Genomic DNA, 24,370 nt, shown 5'->3' on the forward strand with positions numbered 1-24,370 from the left:
TACCGTCATTTCTGTAGCAGAAAAAAATATGAGGAATATTTTTGAAGAACTTCTATTACTCTCATATTCATGACAGTCTGTTTAAAGAGAGTTGGGGGATTTGAATATTCAAATCCTATTGACACGAAAAAGAAATTGTCGGTTAAAGAGTCTAATTGGAAATCTCTACACTCTTTAATGGATACCACAATCCAGAAGGAAATTGTTAGTGAGAAAAAGCTTCCCTTTTTTTTGAGAAAGAAGAGTATTTTTAGGAGCCATTGCGCTAAATAATTAATCTGTCTCTCCTGCTTGCCTGCAGTTTCTTCCATAGGAAATGTCAACTTTGTCAACTAAGTGGGAGTACTTTCTCAGTAGATGATAGTTAAAAGATATGAAAAGAATTTATAACAATGTTCAGCATGTCTGCTCTTTTGTCCCAAAGGACAAAATTTGTTTAGGCAGTGGCTTTGTTTAACCACCAGAAAGAGCTGTAAATTCTTCTGAAATTCCTGAACTTCTAATTACAAAAATGTCTCTGTACAGGCTGGGTGCTTATTTATTAATTGTAATAACTTAAAAAACCCAACCAAACTTTAAAAAAACCATCAAAACCAGACCATAAAGAAACCACAGATTGCAAATACATAAATGTATTAAGATGGCTAGGTTCCTGAAACCATATACTACATGGTTTTTATAGAGAAATGAAAGGTAAGTTATCTTTTATTTGTGAGTCATTCATTGCTCTTTCAAAAACTTGAAAGGGTAAGGCTCTACAATAAAGAAATTCTGGGAAGAAATGTAAGTGTAAACCACTATGTACGTTCAAGAATCTGAGTCAAATGCGTCCAGAACCTTTCTAGAAATGAGCAGTTTCATTGCACTGTGTCCCTCCATGTTGCCCCACAAACTTTCTGCCAGGAAGGTTCTTGTGTCTGGATTTACTCCAGTAGAAACCAGAGAAAGCTAATGCTTTTCCCCTGCTGCAGTAACCTCTGTTGACAGCCTTTGTGCAGCTCAGAGCAGGGGAAGGTACCTGGAGGAACCAAAATGACAGAGAAGTCAAGCTCTCATTTTAACCCTTAAGATGATGTATCACTGGCCACTCCTATTACCTTCATAATCAGTCAAGCAGTTTTTTGTGTATTTTCCTTTTACCTTGTATTCTGCCTGTTTTTGACCAATTTGTAATTGGTCAAAATTTTGATCAATTTTGACCAATTACCAATTTAGTAAACTAATTACTCCAAGTCCTGATTGCAGTATTTTAAAGTGTTTCCAACACTTAACATACATTTTGTGGGATTTGAGATAATTCCCTGTACTTAAAATTGTTAACTCTAACATAACCTAGAAAAAGCTTTGTAAGAACCTTTTAAGAGCCCTGGATATACAGGCACCTGTTTGTCTCTGGATATCTCTAATAACAACTAAATAAATTCCTATAACTCTCTGGGAAAAAGAAGCTGTTTTTATTGGACTTCTGAGGGCAAATAGAGATAAAACAAGATCCACTTTCCTTGTCTTCTCTGGATATAAGTCTTTAGCAAGATAGGACAGATTGGTTTTGCACTTCCTATTATTTCTGTGGATGAAGCTAGCCATTTGTCTCTTGTCTATAATGTATTATGCAGTATTATTCTTTCCCATAGCAGGAAAGAATGAATTATAAAAATAATATACATTTCAAAGGAAGTAAGGATTACAGCCAGTTGCCTTAACAAGGGAGAAAGAAAATCCTCTAATGCTGAAAAAACACTGCTGATTCAATACTGAATAAAGAAGAGATGAATAGGAAATTTGCATATGAACTCTATTTGAGAAGGCAGATGAACAAATTTCTACTTTACATTGCAAATCATTTTTAATAAAGTAAAGAAATAGAGGATTTCATAAATGAATGTGAACTCTGCCAAAACATCATTGTAGCATGGTGAACTAAAAGAATGACAGAGAGAAAGAAGATGAAAGAGAAATATTACCATAACCTATTGCCTAAATGATGGGTTTTAATCCTCCCCTTCAATGCCACCAAGACTGAAGCCACTTCTCATAAGGATCTGAAGGTCATGTTGTCTCCATTTCCAAGCTGCCATCAAATCTTGGTGTCTTTCTCCCAAATATTTAACATTAAAAAAAGAAATTTCTTCTTTCTAGCCTTTTGTTGCTGTTGTTTTTAGTTGGTTGTTATTTTTTAATCTGAGCAGCTTTTGAAATCAATCAGTTTGCTTAGTCTAAGAAGCTTCACTGATGGCAAACCAAGCCAAAGCCTCTGCCTTTGCTCCCAAGTACAAACCTCATCCTGCTTGGCAATGGTGGAAATATTGTGATGCAACATCTCCCTTCCTTTTTGTCGTATGTTTCTGGAGTGAGAGCTCAGAGAAAGAAAATTACATTGAGTAGTTGGATATTATTGGTTAACTATCTTAAATAGTGGGAGGTTTATTCTGCCCGAGTTTTTTCAAGAGAAACAACTAATTTCTCAGTGAGTTAAGAGTTTTTCAGCTTGAAAATCAAAACTGTGATCTGTTACCATACCACCTGTAGTCTTACAGCAGTAAGAAATGATACGTTCAGAGATGTCAGTGGGTTATATCACAGCAGTCTGTCTGGATCACTGAACAGTCTTAAGCTTTATCTAGTTTCTGGAGGTGTTGTGAGGCTGTGGAGGGTACCATGCTGTAGCTAGACTAGTTTTCAGGCACTCATCCATCATTCTGCTCAGAGGTTAGGTGGAACAATGCTTCCTTGTACACACAATCCACTATACACTGCATTATATATATTTGTATCTTTTTATCTCCAACATAAACAATAGTACTTCACAGTTGAATAGACTGATTTAACGTGACAGCACATGCTGTCCATAGTGGACCCTGTAAGGATATTTGATCATTTAAAGTTTGGACAGACGTGATATCTCTGGAATAATCTGCCTGGATTCATTTCTCTGGTGTCAAAATGAAGTTTTTCCTTTGGTCTTTCTCTCGTTCTTTCCCAGTCTCTGTCTTGTAGTCTTTATTTATAGTGTTCATTTACTTGTTTTTATATTAATTCTCCCTCAGTCTGTGTTACGGATTTTCTGTTGAACCTGACTGATGAATGAGAGGAAGTTGCATGGGTTTGCCCTTTTATTCCTTTTTCTGACAGCAGCACATCTCTTTTGCCTGTGGCCAGAATCAGACAGCCATTCCTGATACACCAGCTAAGTTGTTGGTTGAATTTTAGTGGTGTGGTTTGGACTGTCTAATTTTCTTTCCCAGCTGCTTTGAGACATGCCAAATGACAAGGCACTGGAGTCTGAAGACGCTGTAGCTGAGGAAAATAATTTTGTAATTAAGTATACATTTTCATTATTCTGGAGAAAAAAGATACTTGGGAATGAAGGACGACACTCCTCCACCAGGTAAGATTGAACCACCTATGCCTGTTAAACTGAGGTAAGTAGGAAGGGTGAAGGAAAACCCTTCTCCCTTCAGAGAAGGTGGGTTTTGGTGCTTTGGCTATGCTAGTTTGAAGGATAGTTTTTTCATTGATGTGAATTATGCCACTATCTGGAGTGCTTGGAAATACAATTGACCATGACAGTGATGCTTTCTGAAATTATGTAAGGCAAATGGGAGAAGAGTTGCAGCTTTCTGTAGATTAAAAACCTCAGAGCTATTATTACTATGATTCAGTTGAACTTTTGATCACAACTTGCTTTTGTAGTCAAAATCACGTCTGCACTGCATGAATACAATCTAAAATACTTAAACTCCAAACAAAAGTCAATCAAAATTGTACAAAGTTCTGAATGAAACCTTTTTGCTGTGCTGGACAGCACCATATAGCAATAAAAAAATCTGTGCATTTCGTTCAACCATACATGATAGTTACTTGGGAAAGCAAACTGTTATTCTTCCCCCCCAGATTTTTATGCTGAGAATGGAGAACTAAAAGAATGACATCACATGGGATGGGACATCATGATGCCACATGGAATGGGATATCCCTGTGATCAGCTAGGTTCAACTCCCAGCTCCTTGTGCCCCCCCAGCTCCTCACTCATGGGATGAGGAGCAGAAAAGGCCTTGACCTTGCAGAGCTCTGCTCTGCAAAAGCTAAAACATCCCTGTGTTATCGACACTGTTTCCACTGCAAATCTGCAACACAGCACCATGAAAATGGCTATGAAGAAAAATAACTCCATTCCAGGAAAAATCAGTTCAGCCAGATAAGCCAGAGTCTCTGATTTCAGATGCTCAGAACTAAAACTGTAAACATCTACACAACTAACTGATTTAGACCTTAATGGGAGTGCTATTACAAAGCAAATTTAAAGCTAATGGAATTGAAGCACCAAGGAGCAGAAAATCATTAAATTAACAAGAACTCTAAAAAGCCTGAACTTTTTTACAGCACATGAAAAAAAAGAAAAATTGAGAAAAACCCCACAGTTCTTCAATGACCCAGATCTCATTATTTCTGCAAGAAAAGTGCATCACATCTTTATAGAAAAATGTCCTTTTGAAAAACTCAAAAATATGTCCTATATAAACTTTATAATAAAAACATAAATGCACATAAATTTATATTGTTCCATTTGATATTCTAAGATGCATTTTTATACATTTCTAGATTAAATAATCTTGATAGTATCAAGCAAATGTTTAAAATACTTTGAATGGGTCTATCTATTAAAAAAGAATAAAAATATTAAGAAGGAGAAAAAATACTCTATGGCATAGACTTGCAGGTTCCTGACAACTTGACCTTCTTGGAAATAAAGAAATTATTCCCCAGATGTCTCAAAATAAAGGACGGTGAAGAAATTGTTGAAATACACAGTTGCATGTTAAAAGCATCTACTGTTTATGTTTTCCTCTGTTCTTGGATCTGATTTTTAGAATTATTGAATACCTCCAGTGAAAGTCCGTAGGTCCAGTTCATTTTACTTGAACTTGGTGATGATCTGAGAATTCAGAACTGCAGAGTACAGTTGCTTCTGTTGATTATGATTTAAAAAAACGAGAGAGAATGCCTCAAAGTTCTACAAAGTGATATAGTTTTGCGGTAGAAATAAAAGAGCAAAAAAGACCTGTGAAACGATTTAGTAGATACCAGCATTACCCAGGGATATTTACTTTTAAATCTTTAGGTACATGTTATTTTTTTCAATTCCAGATTTTGGTATTAGCTAAACTAGATTTTCAGGAATTAAATATTAGTTCTATAATTTCAGTTGTAAAAAGGCACATTGATTTTTACAAACTCAGTTTTGCATTCTGATTTTTGTTTAAAGGATAAGAATTATCAAGAATATTGGTGTGATTTCTTTGCTTCCTTGCTGATTTTTACAAACTCAGTTTTGAGTTCTGATTTTTGTTTAAAGGATAAGAATTACCAAGAATATTGGTGTGATTTCTTTGCTTCCTTGCAAAGCTGTGGAGTGATAAAAAGTAATGTATTTCAACTAAATTATTAATGAAGTCAATATCTCTCTTCAACACAGCAACTTACTGACAAGGGGCTTGTTGCCACTAAAGAACTACTGACAAAAAAACGGCAAAATCAAGACTTCTGGTAAGAAAAGATTTCTGTTACATTATCCGATGTTTATTTTATGTACTTCGACAAAACTACAGCATCTGAAGTGCTGGTCTTTTAATTTGCACCTGGTGTACCTCCCTTGTTTGATGCTAATATCTGTGACCATGGCACAGTTTTTCTTTCATTCTTAAGGAATTTTTTGACCTATCATATAACAAGGTAATAGCAGTCAAGAAATTTTATTGTAATCAAAGGCTACTTTACCTCTTTTAAGGCTTTTCTAGGATTTTTAAATTACTTTACGGCTAGGCATCTAGAATTTAACTATGGCTTGGATTGGGGCTTTAATTCAGCATATGCCATTGTTATAATCTCTGAAAACCTGTGGTTCTTCTAATTTCAGTTTTTTTCATAACTGGAGAGTGATTTCTTATGTCCCAGGCAAAGCCTGCCCCACATTTCTGTGCTAACTAATGTGTAATTCATTAACTGCCTCTGCTCATGAACAAAACTTGTCATCACTTGAAATACCAAGTACCATTAAGTGAGGATGGAACCTTTTGGAGGAGCTTCTGAAACTTTTTGAGTGTATTTTGCTGTATTTCTATCCATTTCTACATTTTTAGACACTGGTAAGTTAACAATTCTTGGTGTCCTTATACTTGAGAAGTTATGACTTGGCCTTGTATCCTGTACTCCATTTCCTTTCTCTGAAGCATGCTCAAGATCCTGTCCCCAATATCTTAAATGCCTTATATGTATTACATGTCTTATACAAAATCCTCTTGAAACCAGTAGCTTTTACATGGTACTCTTAAATGAAGCCATTTAGAAGTCCAAGTCATGCTTCAAAAGAGTTTAAGGACTGTGTTCTTGAAAGTGATTGAAATCAATCAGGTGCACATATCAGCACGTTGCCACAATTAAGCTCCCGCATCCAAGGACACTGAAGTACCCTTTATGTCTAAATGCAATTTCAGCCCATATATCACTTAGGTCCTTTTGATAATGGTGACCATCATGTTTCCCTGATGCCTTTACGGTTTTGCTGTCAGCTGGCCAGAAAAGTGAATAGGAAATTATTTGAGAATGCATCTTTATTTTTCCACTCTAGAGTAATATTTTTGTACCTGATTCTTCACACATTATTCATACATAGCCTAATGTCTTGTTTCTTCCTTCAGTTGTCATGAACATTTCCACCTCATTAGGGATCTCATAACTGCATTAGGCAGGGGTATGTGAAGAAAACAAAAATGAAGCAGAATATAAATTTCTTCTGTGACTGGCACAAAGAGGGATGTGAAGAGCCTGGCCTGGAAAAGTGGTGAATTTGAAGCAGCAACAGATTAAAAAAAACTTACTTATTACCCTTATTACCCTTATTAAAAAGGGAAGCATATCTATGCTGAGGCAAATTTTAGGGAGCGGCTCATCTCTGTAATACAGTTGGTAAAACACTGGATTTAAACAACCCGGAAATGTGACTCCAGATTCCATACTTCCGTACTCTCTACCTAAACTATTTTTTTGAAAATTCAGTAAAGGCTACAACCCCACGTTTCCTACTCACTTGTATTTATGGTCATTTTAATTTTGCAGTTGTTTCATTTCTCTCTGACATCCATAATATATGAAACAATTTTTCAGAATGCCAGTTCTTTCCTTTCAAAGGAGGAGACAAAAAAACTCCATAAAATTTCCTGATAGCTTCTTTATCTAGTCATTCAGTTTCTAGTGTGTCTTAAATTTTGAAGTGCAGTTACTAGTCATGTTTGCAACTCAGATCATGAAAGCATGTGCTTCTGAATATTTTTCATTTGGTTAGAATATTTTTTTGGGTTTTTATTCCTTCTCTGCACAAGGGGAACAAAACCCGTTTGCACTGCATTTCTTCAGACACATTTCTGCACTTGACAAATGTTTATTTCAGGAATTAGCATGCCTTGTTGACTCCAAAAAAATAATTTTTAATTACTTCTTGTTTTTCTACTTTCATGTTTCTTCATGTTACCATTTTAATCTTTCTGACATTAGAGATTTTTTAGGCCTTTAAATTTAATGACAAAAATAAAAACCTCTTGAAATTGTACATTTCCCAATACTTTTCTGTTAAAATGGGTCAAATTAAAGTTATGTAACAGAGTAACTGCTAGGTTGCTCATTTGGAAAATGTTTGGGTTAAGATACAAATGTAATTGTTGACTTATAGTTTTAGTTAATTTCTGTTCAAAACAAAACCATTAAAAATCTCCTAATTAAGCAGTTAATGCATGTCAAGATAGAGAAGATTAAGACTGGGCATTCATTATGAATTTTTTTACTTTTACTTTTAATTTTATTTGGCATACACCAAATACCTATTATTAAATCAGTTGCACATACTGGAAAAATCTGGTGAATGTAGTCCCATGAGCTTTACATTTTCTTTTGTCTGTATTTTAATGCTGATTAAACTTACACAGTGCTCTATACCAGGTGAAAACATGCTGAACACATTAGCAATACTTACATAAATTAGTTTTGCTTTCTTGTCACCTTGAGTAATTCATTGCTGCTGCCCACATGTATAGCAGCAGCTGGTCTGAAATATTTGTTTCTTGACCCAAGAGAAAATGCAACCAGTCATTTAATTGATAAATCTGGCCCTTAGTGCTCACTTGAGATCACGCACGGCTCTGTGAAGGATTGGTTGTGCTCTTCTGCTGCAGAGGCAGAAGTGTGTGTATTTGTCTCACTGCAGACTCCACAGACGTGATGCTGAAGAGTGTGCTAGATCACCTGGCAAATCCTATCACAAATCATGATGACAGAGCTCCGCTCCAAAAAATGCTAAAATTAACAGCCCTTTCATTTCTTCAGGGCACAGATAAAGTATTAGGCAGACTGTCAATAACCAATATGCATACTTTCATATGACTTTCAGAAGGCCTTCAATTAAATCTTTACTAGAAATACATGTTTGTGTGGAATATACAGAAGTCTTGTCTAAAGCTCTATAATTACATATTGAGAAACAAGAAAAAGAGGAGAAAATTGACTTTTAATTACAGTAGGACTGGAGCCCTGATAAACACATCTTTGGCCCCAGCTTAGCTAGGAGGCTAGGAAAGAGAGGCTGTTTGATTTGGTAGACGGTGAAAAATAACTTCAGTCTCAAAAGATTGTTTACTTGTATGTTTGAAAGGGAAGAGTACAAAGAAAACGAAAAAAATTAGGTCCTTGGTGTCTGATTCTGTGGCATTAGAAAGCTGACCATTGTCCTTAGTTTTGGTAAAATAAGTAACTTAAAGGAGAAAATACAGGTGCTTGCAGTAAATACAAACCATACCTTAGTATATACATCCATGCTGAGTTGACCTTGATCGGAAGACGGTCCAGCAGACCTGGTCTATCACTGCTCTCCTCAACTGGACAAGGGAGAGAAGAATGCAAGAAAAAGTTTGTGGATTAAGAGAGAGATCATTCAGCAACTGCCATCATGGGCAAGACAGATTAGAACCAGGTAGATAAATTTATTACCAATCAAACCAGAGTAAGATAATGAAAAAAAAAATTAAAACCAAATCTTAACACATCTCCCCTCTATCCCTCCTTTCTTCATGGGCACAACTTCACTTCCAATTTGTCTACCTGCTCCCTCACAGTGGTACAAGGAGATGGGCAATGGAGGCTGTGGTCAGTTCATCCCATGTTTACTTGGCTCCTCCTTCCTCCTCACTCTTTCCCTGCTCCAATATGGGGTCCTTCAAATGGGAGACATTATTCCATGAACTTTCCCAATATGAGTAGTTTTCATAGGCTTTTGTTCTTCATGAACTGCTCTAGCACCGATTCCCCATGGGGTCACAAGTCCTGTTAGCAAACCTGCTCCAGCATGGGCTCCTCTCTCCACAGGACTATGGGTTTTACCAGCATCCTTCTCCACAACAGACTTCCCACAGGGTGACAGTCTTCTTCAGGCATACACCTGCTCCAGGATGGGTTCCTGTATAGGCTGCCCTGTGGTTCTGTATTGGCTGCATGAGGACAACCTTCTTTGCCATAGTCATCACCATGGGCTGCAGGAGAAACTCCATTTCAGTGCCTAGAGCAGTTCCTCCCCCTCCTTCTTCATTGGTTTTGGTGACTGCAGACTTGTTGCTCTCACATATTCTCACTCATCTCTCCTGCTGCAGTTGCAGTTTTTCCCCTTCCCTTTCTTAAATAAGTTATTCTAGAGGGGGTGTTTTTGTCACTGGGGGTCAGCTTGGCCAGCTGCAGGAACCAGTCAGAACTTGCTCCATACAACTTGGGATTCTTGCCACACAACCCCTGTACAATATGTTTCCTCCCTCTGATTTAGTGCTCTAGAAATCTAGTGTTTCTGTGGTGCATTTATTTAACTGTTGTATGAAACAGTCACTGCCATATCTAATGCTGAAGGGCTGAAGCTGCATCCTATAGCTTGGTATTCAGGCTATGCAGTTGTAACAAGGAATTACAGATGAAGTACAGAGATGCAAAGGGATGGCATTTAAGAATGAAGTAATTGAATTCAATAGAAGGTTTCACAGGAGTGAAACATACTACTTGGGCTTTGGTTGAAATGAAGCTGAAGGCATTGAGCTGTAGATGAACTAAGGATAATGAGAGACTTGAAATGCTTTGGAAATTACTCTTTAAATTATGTTTTGATTTGTAGATGAAAGTTAAATTATAATTGAAATATTCATAGCATAATCATGATGGTGGAGTGTGATCTGGTTGCACATGTTTTCTGACAGCACTCTAAGGGACAGCGGCATTAAAGCCTGGTGCCTCTCTTCCTATTCACCATCACTTCTTGCACATGTATCAGTATAGCTTATTCTACACATACACAAATCAGAAGGGAATACTGAAATAAAATAATATATTTAGGATACTTTTCAGTCAGATTCAGTGTAAAGCCATTAACGAAAAAAAACCCAGCGGAAACAAATAGATATAACTGTCACAATTAAGAAGAAGAGATTTCCTGATTTAGTCTCAATTTTATCTTGTTTCTAAAGCAACTGGAGAGTAGTTAGTGGAATGGGAGACAGTTTCAGTCCCATGAAGTCTGCTTTTCAACAATAATAAAAGCAGGCAATGTGTTGGGCATTTTTCGTACCTTTTCTGTTTTGTGATTATATTTATGTATTTTTACTTCTAATCCTAAAAACTTGCATTTGTGAGTTGGCTGCAGTGTCGTGCTTTGTGCTTTGTATTACATAAGATATTTCCTGCCGTCAGGAATTTTGTATTTATCTCAACAGCTCTTACTGAAACATAGTTATACTAAAATAAAACCCATTAGATAATAATAAAGTACAATATGCTGTATTATCACAAAATATACCAATATAATATGAAGTCTATGTTGATATAAGCTTAAAACCTTTTTCTTGTAATTTTAATAACAGAGATTGTCTGAAAACCTCTGAATCCTGTGCATTGCAACTTAATATCCTATGCCTTTTGTTCAGTTATTGAGGATGAGGGCAGACTATTTTTCACATTAAGTTCTTAATTGATGAAATATTTGAAAAATCAAACAAATAAACAAATTTAATTTATTATCATTACAATTTCAACTGTTGTTTCACCATCTCACCCAATCTTGAAGGAGAACCTCTGAGTTTACAAGAATACTTTTCAGAAAAGCATCTTACCACTATAAGTAGCTCTGCTATCAAAAGAAGCTGGCATTGATGCACTAAATAAAATTATTAAGACTCTGGGGAATTTCAGAGAAATGACTAGAGATAAAATACCCTTATGAACAGTCATCAGCAATACAGAGAGATAAATAAAGTTAGCATTCATCATGATTGATGTGTTGTGCCCCCATGTGGGTTGAAATAAAATATCCTAATGTGGCAGCAGCATGTTTGTTGAATAACATGGAATGTGCTGGTGCTGCTCAGTACTCCTTGGTATTACATCAGTGAAATGTTTCATATTCTTTTGTCTCCTGCTGCAGATGTACTGTAAATTAATTTGTGTGTGTGCCTGGGGATTATTGTGTTGATCCTATAAAGTTACAAAATGAGAGCATGGGTTAATAATGTGGTGGAGATTTGATAGAAATCCATCCCCTGTTTCTTAGAATACTTCTTTGGAATACTTATTTTAAATTACTAGTTTCACCTGTGATTTAAACATAATTACTGTTGGAGAATAGTCTTCACTGGATGATTTCAGAAAGAGCAAGAAATTTTAGCAGTAGATAGTCTAAGCTCTAAACTTTGTTTTGTACAGACATATGACCAGTGAAGTAGCCTTTATGTTATGAGAAATACTGCTCTTGAATTCTGTACTTAGTTTCTTTCAGTTTCTCTTTAGTGGCTATGTGCCTGGTTTAGTAATCCACTCAGGACTCTCCCCACAGTGTCCTTATCAGGGAAATTAAGGCGCAAATATGTAGAGACATCCTGCTGCAAACTGTATAGATGTGGACCACATTTGTTGGCTTTACATTTCTGAACTCAGCTTGCTCCAGTCATTTCTCTTCTAGTTCTTTAATTTCTGAAGTAAGTCTAAAAAAATAAATACAGACCAGAAAAATACATATAAATTTAAAGATATTTTATGTATACCCTTTTGCATAAACACATTTTTTCCCATTTTTCTGACAATGCATTTATCCTTTTATAATAATTGGAATAATTAGTCTAGTGTGTGTGTCTGTGAAGAAAAAGATAAATTTTCTCATTAAATGTATTATCATTAAAAGAGGGCTTTTGTCCAATACATTTCAAAAGTGGATCACAGGTGTAAACATCATGTTATATTGAGAAGAGCAATTTAGTTTTACAAATGGACATAGTTTAATAAAACTCACACCACACAATAGTTTCATCAAAATTAATCAACATATTTGAAAATATTATTCTTATTTTTTCCTTCTTGTGTAGAGACACATACAGAAGTGAATACTTGCAGCATTTTTTTCCAAGCTATCCAGCTGTGTTATTTTATTAGAGTCTGGTGGAGGTGCACAAGAGACTTTTAATGTTTATTGATGGTAAATGGACTCCTGCTGCTCACTCTAGAAATTTTGCCTTTCACTACTGGTCTGCAAAAGTTCAAGGCACAGTCTGTGAATGTCCCAGAGAAAATCCACTCCAGGGAAAAAATTAAATGTCCCTCTATTTGATATTTGTTTCCTTAATAAATATGAAAGAGCCTTCAACCTTTAAAACATATTGGGTTTGTATATGTTTTTTGGGGTTTTTTCAACAATGCAACAAAGTTGTAGAAACAAACTTAGCATCTTTCTCTTTTCTTAGGTAGAAATATTTGGTTGAAAAAAATATTGAAAGGAAGCCAAACTTCTCGACTCAGAAGTTCAGCAAAAAAAGTCGGTCGAATGGGGGATGTGGCTCTTTGTCTTATTCTAAGATTTTACTCTGACAGTTATAATATTGTTAAAGAAACTATATTAACATCATGAACTTGAGAGTTATATCAGAAGCTGCACAAAATGTATCTAAAGAAATATAATCCTGAATTATTTGTTTTCTCTTTCCAATCATAACATCATTGGCAGCAGAGACACTAATAACGGACTTACAAACAAAAATATACCAAGTCAGGCCTAAATGTTCTGACCTTCATATGGGCTCATATTTTACAGTCTACTCAACTGTATTTGAAGAGATGAACAAACATGACAATATATTAATTTATTCTTCTAAAGCGCTTGAGCAGCCTGATCTAGTGGAAGGTGGCCATGCCCAGGGCAAGGAGAGGATTGGAACTAGATGATCTTTAAGAACCCTTCCAACCCGAAGTATTTATGATTTTATGATCCTGAAAAATATTATTGAGAAGTTTAAACAAGCACTGCTCCTCAAGTCACATCCTTGGCACTGGTCTCTAACCTCTAATAGTAGAGTTTCTTTTCCCCCTCTGTTTCAAAACTTTCTGCTCTTCTAGAGTCCCTTTTGTCGTGAAGCTCTTTGGCCCATCCTTTGATGATCCAGTAGTCCAGACTTCATCAGGATTTCTTCTGTTCCCATGATTTAAGGTTAGCTGAATGGACAAGGGGTTACAAAATAAGTGTTTTGTCTTTCTCTCTTCCTACTCTATTTGGGGAATCTGAGGAATGAGCAGGTCAATAATATGGGAAAAGGTCCTGTATGACATTTGAATTCCCATTATATTTAGGCACTGAGAAAACAGAATTAAGTGGCAATCCCACAAGAATTTTTTAATGGATGAGACAAAGTTATTATGAGTGTTTGTATATCAAGTACGGCATTAAAAGGGTACCTGTTTAAACACAGTAATTAAAAACATATACAACATGTACTCTCACAGCCTGTATGTGAGAAGGGGGAGGTTTTTGGGTGAAGATAGTTTCATTGAACTCTTGACCCTTTCCCAGATTAAGGGGCAATTGAAAGTTATAGAATGTATTAAGCAAATACCAGGGAAACAGGAGTGAGTGTATGCACATGTCTGCATGTTGGTGTGTGCTTGGAAAGAGCAAGTGTGCCTGTGAGAATGAAAGACAGTGAGTGAGATTGTCTGAGTTGGCCATACACATGATAATAGTCTCACTCCTTTTTTCATTTTCTGATCAGGACCTCTCCAATATGGTGGCACATTTTTATGGCTGGGCAGATCATCTGACATTGTCCAGTATCCTGAGGTCCCACATGGCATAACAAAAATGTGACAGTTTGTTTGCAGGAAGTTTTCCCAAGAGCTGGGGCAGTCTCTCCAGATGTAACATCTCTTACCACAGCCCAGCAGAGCACAGAAGGCTCAAAAGACAGTCAAAAATACTGCATGGTGCTCTTCAATTGTAAAGAAGGGTTCCTGAGGTGTGTTTCAGATTGAGCTTATTTACAGGTAGTGGGAAACTGGTCAATTTGATAACCTAGTTGTTAGTGCCAAGGCTGAGCAATGGGAATGCCAAGGGTGTTTCCAGTAGAGCCATTACAGCTCACCTTAACAGGTTCCTTTTGTTTTACTTAGACCATGGGAATAAGAAGTACCAGAGAAGATGATTTCAGTGGCAATAGGAAGATACTGTGACACTGTCTTTAGAGTTGCCCAAGGCATAGGGGCTCCCTTTGTGCAAGCCAGGTGGAAGATGCCTACAGAGCAGGTTACAGCAGGACCTTGACAGCTGACACCTGTCAAGGGGAAGGATAAAGGAAAAATGAAATATCACTGACATCAATAGCCAAGGAGCTATTAAATAAAGTTCAGAGAACAGCTTGTGGGAGCTGCTGTCTCCTTGTCCCCCAGGTGAATTTTTGGTCATTTCTCTGCAGGTTCACTGATGGGTCTCAGACTGTGATGTGGATCAAGGGCTGTCTGCATGCAGACAATGACAGCTACCCTTAGAATTTGTGGGCACAGGACTGAATCACTGGGAACGGACAGCTCCTCTGGGGCTGGCGGTACTGCTCCAGAGAAGAGGGAGTCCTGCCATGTACTGCCCAAAAACACAAGGTCCCAGGAGCTCTTAAACAAATGGACCAAAAAGAGATCACTGCAGAGAAGCAAGGGACGAAGGCCAGAGATGGTGCCAGCATGAATAACATCAAGGAGAGAACTGTCTAGTGCCAGGGGAACTTCTGTCTGCCCTGTTGATGTACGAGGGAAGCTGCCAGACTATTTGACAGAGTCATCTTTCTGACAGGGATCCTGTTCAAGTATAACAAGAACGATCAAAAAATGCTGATGGCTTTTGCCGTGTGCATTGCACCCACTGGTGACCAAGGATGAAAGCCCTGTCTATCTTCCCAAGCTCCTAGAGTAATCAACTGGCATGTCCCAATGGACACACCATCCTACTGATGAGGAGGACACAGATATTCTCTGTTGTGTCTTTGTTCTTCCCCACCTGTCAAAGGAAGGCCTTCAAACACATAGTTCCAGCATCTAGAAAATCACGTAAGGCTGTGTTTGGCATCTTCTGTTTTACTGCATCTCTTGCAATTTGTCCAAAAGTTAAAAGGTTTTATGAAATTGTCACACAGATTGTGCTTGATTTAATTTGCAATGGCATAAGGGTTTTTTTGCCCTATAATTTACTGTTTATGTGAATGTGGTCCTTAATGTTCTCATTTAGCATATGAAAATACAGATACACAGGAGCTGATTTATGATCAAAGGTCATATATATATATATATGGAATATATTTTAATTTACAGAGGGAAAATAATGTCATAAATACTAATCATGTTTACAGGATTTTCAGGCAGTGTCATGTTGGAAAGAACTCCTTAGCTAAATTTTCTAAACTGGTCAGAGAGCAAGCAGAGACTTGTGGGATGAGCAATTCCAGATCTGGGTAGGAATTTCCAGAGGGAAGAGAGAAATATAACTTCAGAAAAAGAATGCATAATAAATGCTTCTACACCAATGCATGCAGTAAGGATAACAAAGAGGAGAAGCTGGAAGCCCAGTTTTGAGGCCAGTCTTGTTTAACATTTTTATTGATGACTTAGATGTGGGAATTGAGTGCACCCTCAGTAAATTTGCAGATGAGACCAATTTGGGTGGGAGTATTGATCAGCTCAAGGGTCAGAAAGCTCTGCAGTGAGACCTAGACAGACTCCATCAGGCTGAGGAGGTTCAACAAGGTCCAGTGCAGGGTCCTGCACTTGAGTCACAGCAAGCAGCACCACAGCCTCTGGGAGGAGTGGTTTGAGAGCTGTTTGACAGTTAAGGGACTTGGGGATGTTGGTTGACAGTGGCTGAGCATGAGCCAAGGTGTGCCCAGCCAACAGCATCTTGGTCTGTAGTATGGGCTGCAGGACTAGGGAAGTGATAATCTTGGCACTGTACTTGGCACTGGTGAGGCTGCACCTCAATTCCTGTGTCCAGTTCTGGGTCCCCCCACAACAGGAAAGTCATTGAGTTCCTGCAGAGTGTCCAGTAAAGGGTAATAAGGCTTGTGAAGGGTTTAGAAAATGTGTCTCATAAAGAACAGCTGAGACAACTGGGACTGTTTATCCTGGAGAAGAGGAGATTCAGGGGAGACCTCACTGCTCTGTAGAACACCCTGAAGGGAAGGTATAGCCAGGTGAGGTCTGATCTCTCCTACACTGCCTGCAGTGAGATGTCTAGAAGAAATGGCTGAGACAGGGGAGATTCAGATTAGATACTAGAAAACAATTTTTAATTGTTAGGGGGTCAGGCATTGGAATAGGTTTCCCATGGAGAGGGTGGAGTCATCATCCTGGAGGTGTTCAAGAGGCATCTGGATCCAGTGCTGGGTAATGGTTTAGTGGTTTAGGGGTTACAGTGATGGTGCTGGGTGGATGGTTTAACTTAGTGATCTTGTAGTTATCTTCCAATATTTATGATTCTATGATTCCATGAGATTAAGACTAGAAGGGATTTGGAAAAACAGTGTTCATAAAAATTTAATGAAAGATATAGTTTTTTGAGATATTTCATGACAGAAAAAGATTTCTTTTGTTGAATATTTGACTGCTAGAACTGCATTGCCATAGCAGAGATCCACATACTCACTGCCTGTACCTAGCTTTCATACCAAAATCTCTCTTCCTCTAGGAGATTCAGCAGCTCACATCAGCAAGCAGTTGGCTGTCACAGTGCCTCTCTTGGCTCTTCAGGAGTGTGTGTCACCCACTAAGCTGCTCTAGAGAAAGCAGCCCCAGCTACAGGGAAGAACAAGGATCATTTGCAAGGTCATGTCAGGTGATAGGTCTTGGCAGGCTATGTTATGGCAGAGTGCATGCTTTGTATGGTAACACTGACGCTTACAGCCCTCCAAAAATCCATATGAGGAAGCAGGAAATTATAAACATATTTAAGAAATTATTTTGAAGAGACCTACTCAAAGCCATGTTCCAAGGTGGGCAAAATCCAGCCTTATAGCAGGTAGATCAGGGCAGTGGTGGCTCAATCTCCTGAAGCATAGGAGCCTCCTGAATAGACAGGAGGGAACCATAAATTTTGTGAAAACAAAACAGTAACATTAGCCTAAAATGGGGTTCTATCAGTTGATGTTTTCCACTGTGTTGCTGGTGTCCAGTAGATTGTAGCAGTGTTTTCTATGCCTAAATAGCAGATAAACAGTTGGATTTTCTCCTTCAAATCTAGATATAGACAATAAACATTGCAGATAGCCCAGTGTCTTCAGGTGTGCAGATATGACCAGGGCAGAGCATTACAATATTGATAAGAAAAGAAAATAAAATGAGAAAGTCTTAATATTTCCGACAAAACTGATTGAAATCCTCTTAATCTTTCAAGGATAAATCTCCAACAAAAAGATATTTTTAACAGAGATAGAATCATATTCAAAACAACAAGATCAAATATGCTCTGTTATCAGATGGAAAAAAATAAATTACATTTCAGATATTGAAAGCTTTGATGTTTCAATGATGTTTTTATTTGAAAATTACTTCTCTCATCTTCTGTAGAATGCAATTTTCATCACAATAGTATGTTAAATTGCTGAAAAATTATCATTTTCCCTTTTAAGTTGTCACTTTTCCCAAAACAGTTTAATTAGTTATTTGATCCAGTAATTAATTCTCACCTCTACTGTGTCTATTTAAATTCTTAACCTATCTTTACATTGGCTATATGCTCTGGGAAATAACAAATACTCCTCAACAGATCCAGTTGTTTTGACAGGGCAGGCAAAGCCTTAGTCCTTGAATTTCCTAGAGAATGAGAAACTTCATGTGTGATAAGCAAGAAGAATGTTTTGAGTGGTCTCATAATGCACTATTCTGATCATTTTTTATTGGGTAACCAGTTGTGGAGATTTTTTCCTAGCTTCGCACAGATGAGTGTTTAATAACATTTATCTAGTGCAACTAAGTCTAAGAAAAAACAAAGTGGTTTGGTGGGATGTCTCTCTATGCTGTTTATTAAAACCTACTTAGAAACCGCAGATTCGAGAACTGACTGCATCCCTAGGGAGGGGAAGGGAGAATGAACCTTTCGGGTGCTGAATGCACTCAGCTTCCAGGGATGATCTGATAGCAGAGCTGATTTAGATCTCCTCAGCCTCCTCTGGAACAATGTGAGATTCTTCAGGAATTATGCAGGTGTATGGGAACCTGTCTGCTCATCTTGTATGTACTCTAATGTACATGTATATACTCTTCCAAACCTATGGAGAAAAACGGTGATCAGTTCAGGTTCTTGTCTGTTTCTCATGTTCTGTACCCACTTTTCCAGGCCTGTGTTTTGTACGATGTTTTTCCTTGTGTTTTCAGTGGCTTTAGATTCCAGCAGGTTACAGAAGGGCTTGCATGCTGAGCCCCTCACTGGGTCCATCCATAGGGTTTACAGTTTCATAGGCAGCACAGTTAGAATCCCTGCAGCCTGCCTTACTGCAGGTCCTTATTATGGTCCTTGGAAATCCCTGCTCATCTGGAAGATCTGCTGAAGTTCAGCTATTGCTTTGGAGATAAAGGGAAGGGGAAAAATTCTTTTGAGATTGACTTAACAGCAGGAGGTGGCTCTGCCTTAGTTCCTGCTTTTGCTCGCTGAGCACTCTCCAGCTTTCATCAGGGACGGTGAGACAGGGAGTAAGATTTGTCGAACAGGATCTGAAAGATGCCTCTCAATGCTTCCCTCCTAAGTTGAAAGTCTGCTATCTCTGTGTGTGGCTTTACCACAGAATTTGTCCTGCAGCCTTTCATCAGGGCTGAGGTTCACTGCAGTGTCAGAGCTCAGATTTGCTTTTTTAACTTTCTTCTTGCAGATGTCAGTAGCGCTTGGTTCCAAGTGTGAAGTCTGTTGACCCCTGCAGCTAGTACCATTTGCACTTCTTAAACTGTCATTGAGTAGTTACTATGGTGCTGTACAGATTAAAAATTTCAGTAGAAGATAAACAGGCAGACTGCAAACGGGCTGTAAGGGATTTTTCTAGGAAGAGGCACCACCTTCTCCAGGTGCCACATGTCCAGCATGGCCTCTAGTAAAGAGACTTCCAAACCAAGAAAAGACTGTGAAAATCTTATATGACTTCACTTTTAGACTAACATACATGCTGTTATCTTGCTGCTGTGTGTGCACTATTTAAAAGGGAGAGTCATCTCTTTAAAGGAAATGGAGTTGTACAAATATATTCACATATATATATACATAACACACACACACACACACACACACACACACACACACACACACACACATACATTCACATATATAAATACTCTGCACTCATGACTGTGGATTAACCACATATACATGATGCAAATAGTTGTATGTTTTCCTCCTGCTTCTTCCCAATTATGGAATATATATATATAAAATATAAAATACTATATAATATATATAATAAATATCATATAATATCACATCATTCTATAATATCAATAATTAAAAATCATTATTTAGAACAATACATTAATAACATATCTTAATAATTATTAATGAACTGACAATTATTCCTTTATTAATTATCAATATAACAATACTATAGTAATATTATATTATATTATATTATATTATACTATATTATATTATATTATATTATATTATATTATATTATATTATATTATATTATATTATATTATATTATATTATATTATATTATATTATATTATATTATATTATATTACATTATATTATATTATTATAATATTATAATATTATAATATAATATTATAATATAATATAATATTATATTATATTATATTATATTATATTATATTATATTATATTATATTATATTATATTATATTATATTATATTATATTATATTATATTATATTATATTATATTATATTATATTATATTATATTATATTATATTATATTATATTATATTATATTATATTATATTATATTATATTATATTATATTATATTATTTTTTTTAATCTATGTTCCATTAACTTGTACAGATGGCTGTTCTGCCATCTTCCAGCTCTTTGTACACATACTAATTTACTTTTACTTAATGCTACCCATGGAAAGCCATGGAACTTCCTGTGTTTGCTCAGCTAGGAGGAGTCCTGTATTAGCTGCTTCTGTTGCCTTATTCCTCTCTTCCACCTTGCTAGTCTTTTTCTCATGAAGCAAGATTCTTCATAAATGAACTGATTTGGTTCATCTATGACCCTGAATGTCTGGGCACAACCTTAGTACAAATACTCTGTCATAATGCTGAATTGTTTTTTGCTCTAAAAGTGCTCCTCTGATGAGCTTGAAGATACCGGAGAGACTTCTGGTACTGTGGGGCAACTGCAGACTGAATGCGACATGGTGTAAATCACCATCTCTTCAAATGAAAATGTAACATTTTAATCAGCTGACAGATAGCTAGTACCACTGAACTTGTCTGAACAATTTTTAAAAACAATAGGAAATTGATATTTCTGTTCACCATAATTCAGCTAACCCACAGTTTAAGTGTTCACTCTGCATTCAGTGAGGAGGACAATGTCTGACTCTTTATCTAAAATCAAACATGTCTGTGTGTCAAACACAACAGAACTGAAGGCCGTCAGACAAGGTTTGATTTGACGTACATCCTTAACTGAGAGCCTGAATAGAGTGAGCTGCTAGATAGATGTCATCACATTATTGTAGAAAATCGGAAGAAATGGCGCTGATATTTCTTTCAAAAGAGATAAAAGGCTGAATGCTCTATATGACACAAACCCCCACGAACTTGGTATGTTACCTTTGTTCAGAACATTTAATTGCCATTAATATTTTTTAAAGTATGGGTTAACTTTGCAGCTTGGACTTTGTAGAGCCCAGACAGTGTCACTGGTGTTGAGCAACTGTGGGCACTCTTCTCTACAGATACTTCAGATGCTTCTTCATTTTTCAGAATGAAATTCAGAATCTTCTGATTCTTCTCTGGTTTGTTTTTGGATTCTTTTCCTTAACATTGTTTTTTGGTTCAGTATTCATCATCCTCCATTTTTCTGAATCTCCTTTTTCTAACGAAACCACTAATTCCTAATGATTTTTACTCTGCTTGAAGGAAATTTCTTTCCATCAAATTCTGTATGTTTCCCCTGAAAGCTTCATTGGCTGTAATGATTCACAGATATTAGGATCTTTTCTGGAAAATGATTTTTGTTTGTTCTGTAGCTTCTTTCCAGCAGACATATTGTGTGTGTTATTGTATTACTGGTTTAGGCATAGAATTAATAAACTCAAATCTGACTCATGGTTTGTGAACAGCACCTTCAAACGGTCACATCACGGAGTAATATAATGCAATTTTTTGCTATGTATCTATCAGGTGTTAGATAGTCCATTTTTCTCCACGTGAGGAAGGCCTTGGGATACTAATTTTTTATTTTGAAAAATTGGAGGAAAAATGAATAGAAATGTCTTTGAGGTTGTGTAAGTTCAAGGAATGAAGAAATGTTAAAGATTATCATCAACAGAAAGATGACAGTCACAGAATCACATAATCTCAGAATGACTAGGTTGGAAGAGACCTTCAAAATCATTGAGTCCAACCCATGCCCTAACACCTCAACTAAACCATGGACTAAGTGCTACATCCAGTCTTTTTTAAACACATCTGGGGTTTATGACTCCACCGCCTCCCCAGACAGACGATTCCAGTACTTTATCAATTTTTCAGTGAAAAACCTTTTCTTAACATCCAACCTATATTTCCTTTGAGACTGTGTCTTCTTGTTTTGTCAGCTGCTGCCTGATGAAAGATACCAACCCCACCTGACCAGAGCCACCTTTCAGGAACTTGTACAGAGTGATAAGGTCACCCCTGAATCTCCTTTTCTCCAGGATAAACACCCCCAGCTCCCTCAGTCATTCCTCACAGGCTTTGGGTTCCCAGCCCCTCTCCAGCCTTGTTGCCTCCTCTGGACGTGCTCCAGCATCTCAAGGTCCTTCCCAAACTGAGGGGCCAGAGCTGGACACAGCACTCAAGGTGCTGCCTCACCAGTGCCGAGGACAGGGGAAGGGTGACCTCCCTGCTCCTGCTGGCCACACTGTTCCTGACACAGCCCAGGATGCCTTTGACCTTCTTGGCCACCAGGGCACACTGCTGGCTCATGTTCAGCCGCTGTCAGCAGCACCCCCAGGTCCCTTTCTGCCTGGCCACTGTCCAGCCACACCATCCCCAGCCTGTAGCACTGCAGGGGGTTATTGTGGCCAAAATGCAGGACTCAGCACTTGGACTTGTTAAACATTATCCTGTTAGATTCCACCCACCCATCCAACTGTTCCAGGTCTCTCTGCAGAGCCCTCCTACCTTCCAACAGATTGACACATGATCCCAGCTCAGGGTTGCCGGCAAATTTAATAATGAAAGACTCAATCCCCTCATCCATGTCATCAATAAAGATATTAAACAGAACTGGCCCCAGCACAGACCCCTGCAGGGACACCACTGGTGAGCAGCCACCAGCTGGATGCAGCACCATTCACCACCACCCTCTGGGCCGGCCATCCAGCCAGCTCCTAACCCAGCACAGAGTGCTCCTGTCCAAGCCGTGGGCTGCCAGCTTCTCCAGGAGTGTGCTGTGGGACACAGTGCCAGAGGCCTTGCTGAAGTCCAGGTACACAACATCCACAGCCTTTCCTGCATCCACCAGGCAGATCACTTGGTCATAAAAGGAGACCAGGTTGGTCAAACATGACCCACCCCTCCTAAACCCCTGCTGGCTGGGTGTGATACCCTGGCCATCCTGTGAGTGCTGTGTGATGACACTCAATATAAACTGTTCCATAACCTTGCCTGGCACTGAGGTCAGGCCAACCAGCCTATAATCACCAAGATACTCTTTCCCACCCTTTTTATGAATGAGTGTCACATGGGCCAGCTTCCAGTCCTCTAGAACCTCACCAGTGATCCAGGACTGTTGGTAAATGATGGAGAGCGGCTTCACAAGCTCATCTGCTAGCTCCCTCACCACCCTGGAATGGATCCCATCTGGCCCCATGGATTTATGAACATCCAAGCAGCTCAGCAGTTCTCTCACTGCCTCCTCTTGGATAACGGGGGGACCAGTCTGCTCCCTGATACCATCAATCAACCCAGGAAGACAGCTGTCCTGAGGACAAGTCGTCTTCTCACTAAAACTGAGGCAAAGAAGGTGTTAAGCACCTCTTCCTTCTCCTCATCAGTCAATCTGCCTGCTTTCACTATGCGGTATAATATTTGTTCCAGTACTTTTCAGTAATTTCAAAAGAACTTCAGTGCCAATAAATTAAAGATGGAAGCTAGCAGAGATTGTTCAAGAATAACATACATGCCCACCTGTACTACGGTATTAGATGGCAGAAATAAGCACCAGAGAGGTTCTGCCTACTGTCCCATGTGACATTGTAACAAAGAGGCACTTGAAAAATAGGTGCAAAAGGTCATTTAGGATGAGCAACTTCACAAGTGAAAAGGAAAAATACGTAAAGAAAGCTGTCTGCAGGAGAGTTCAAATGAACACCACAGGTTATCTGTTCTGGTTTATCTCCAGAGATTGACTTTCAAGGTGACAACAAAATGAGAGTCTTTCTGAAGAACAGGGAACAGGGCTACATGACATATAAGATTCACAAACTGGAGAGATGACATGAGGAAGATAAAATTTAGAGAGGAGAACTCAAAGTGTGGAAATGAAAGATAAAAAATTAACTTTACAGGTATAGAAGTGGGAATAACTGGATTTATTGGCAGGAGTTCAGCAGGAAATTATGCATGGAGCACCTCACATAACATCATCTTGGAAATAGAGACCACTTATTTCAAAAACTTTCCTGAAATTTGAAGGGTACACTCAAAGAAAAATGTGGGAAAATAGAAACAATCTGAGAAAAAACAACATGTGGTAGGAAAATCTGTCTCTGGAGAAAAGCTGAATGAACATACCTATAAGATCTTGGGTTTTTTTCTGATTTATCAA

This window comes from Passer domesticus, chromosome Z, assembly GCF_036417665.1.
Source record: "Passer domesticus isolate bPasDom1 chromosome Z, bPasDom1.hap1, whole genome shotgun sequence".
Lineage (NCBI taxonomy): Eukaryota > Metazoa > Chordata > Aves > Passeriformes > Passeridae > Passer > Passer domesticus.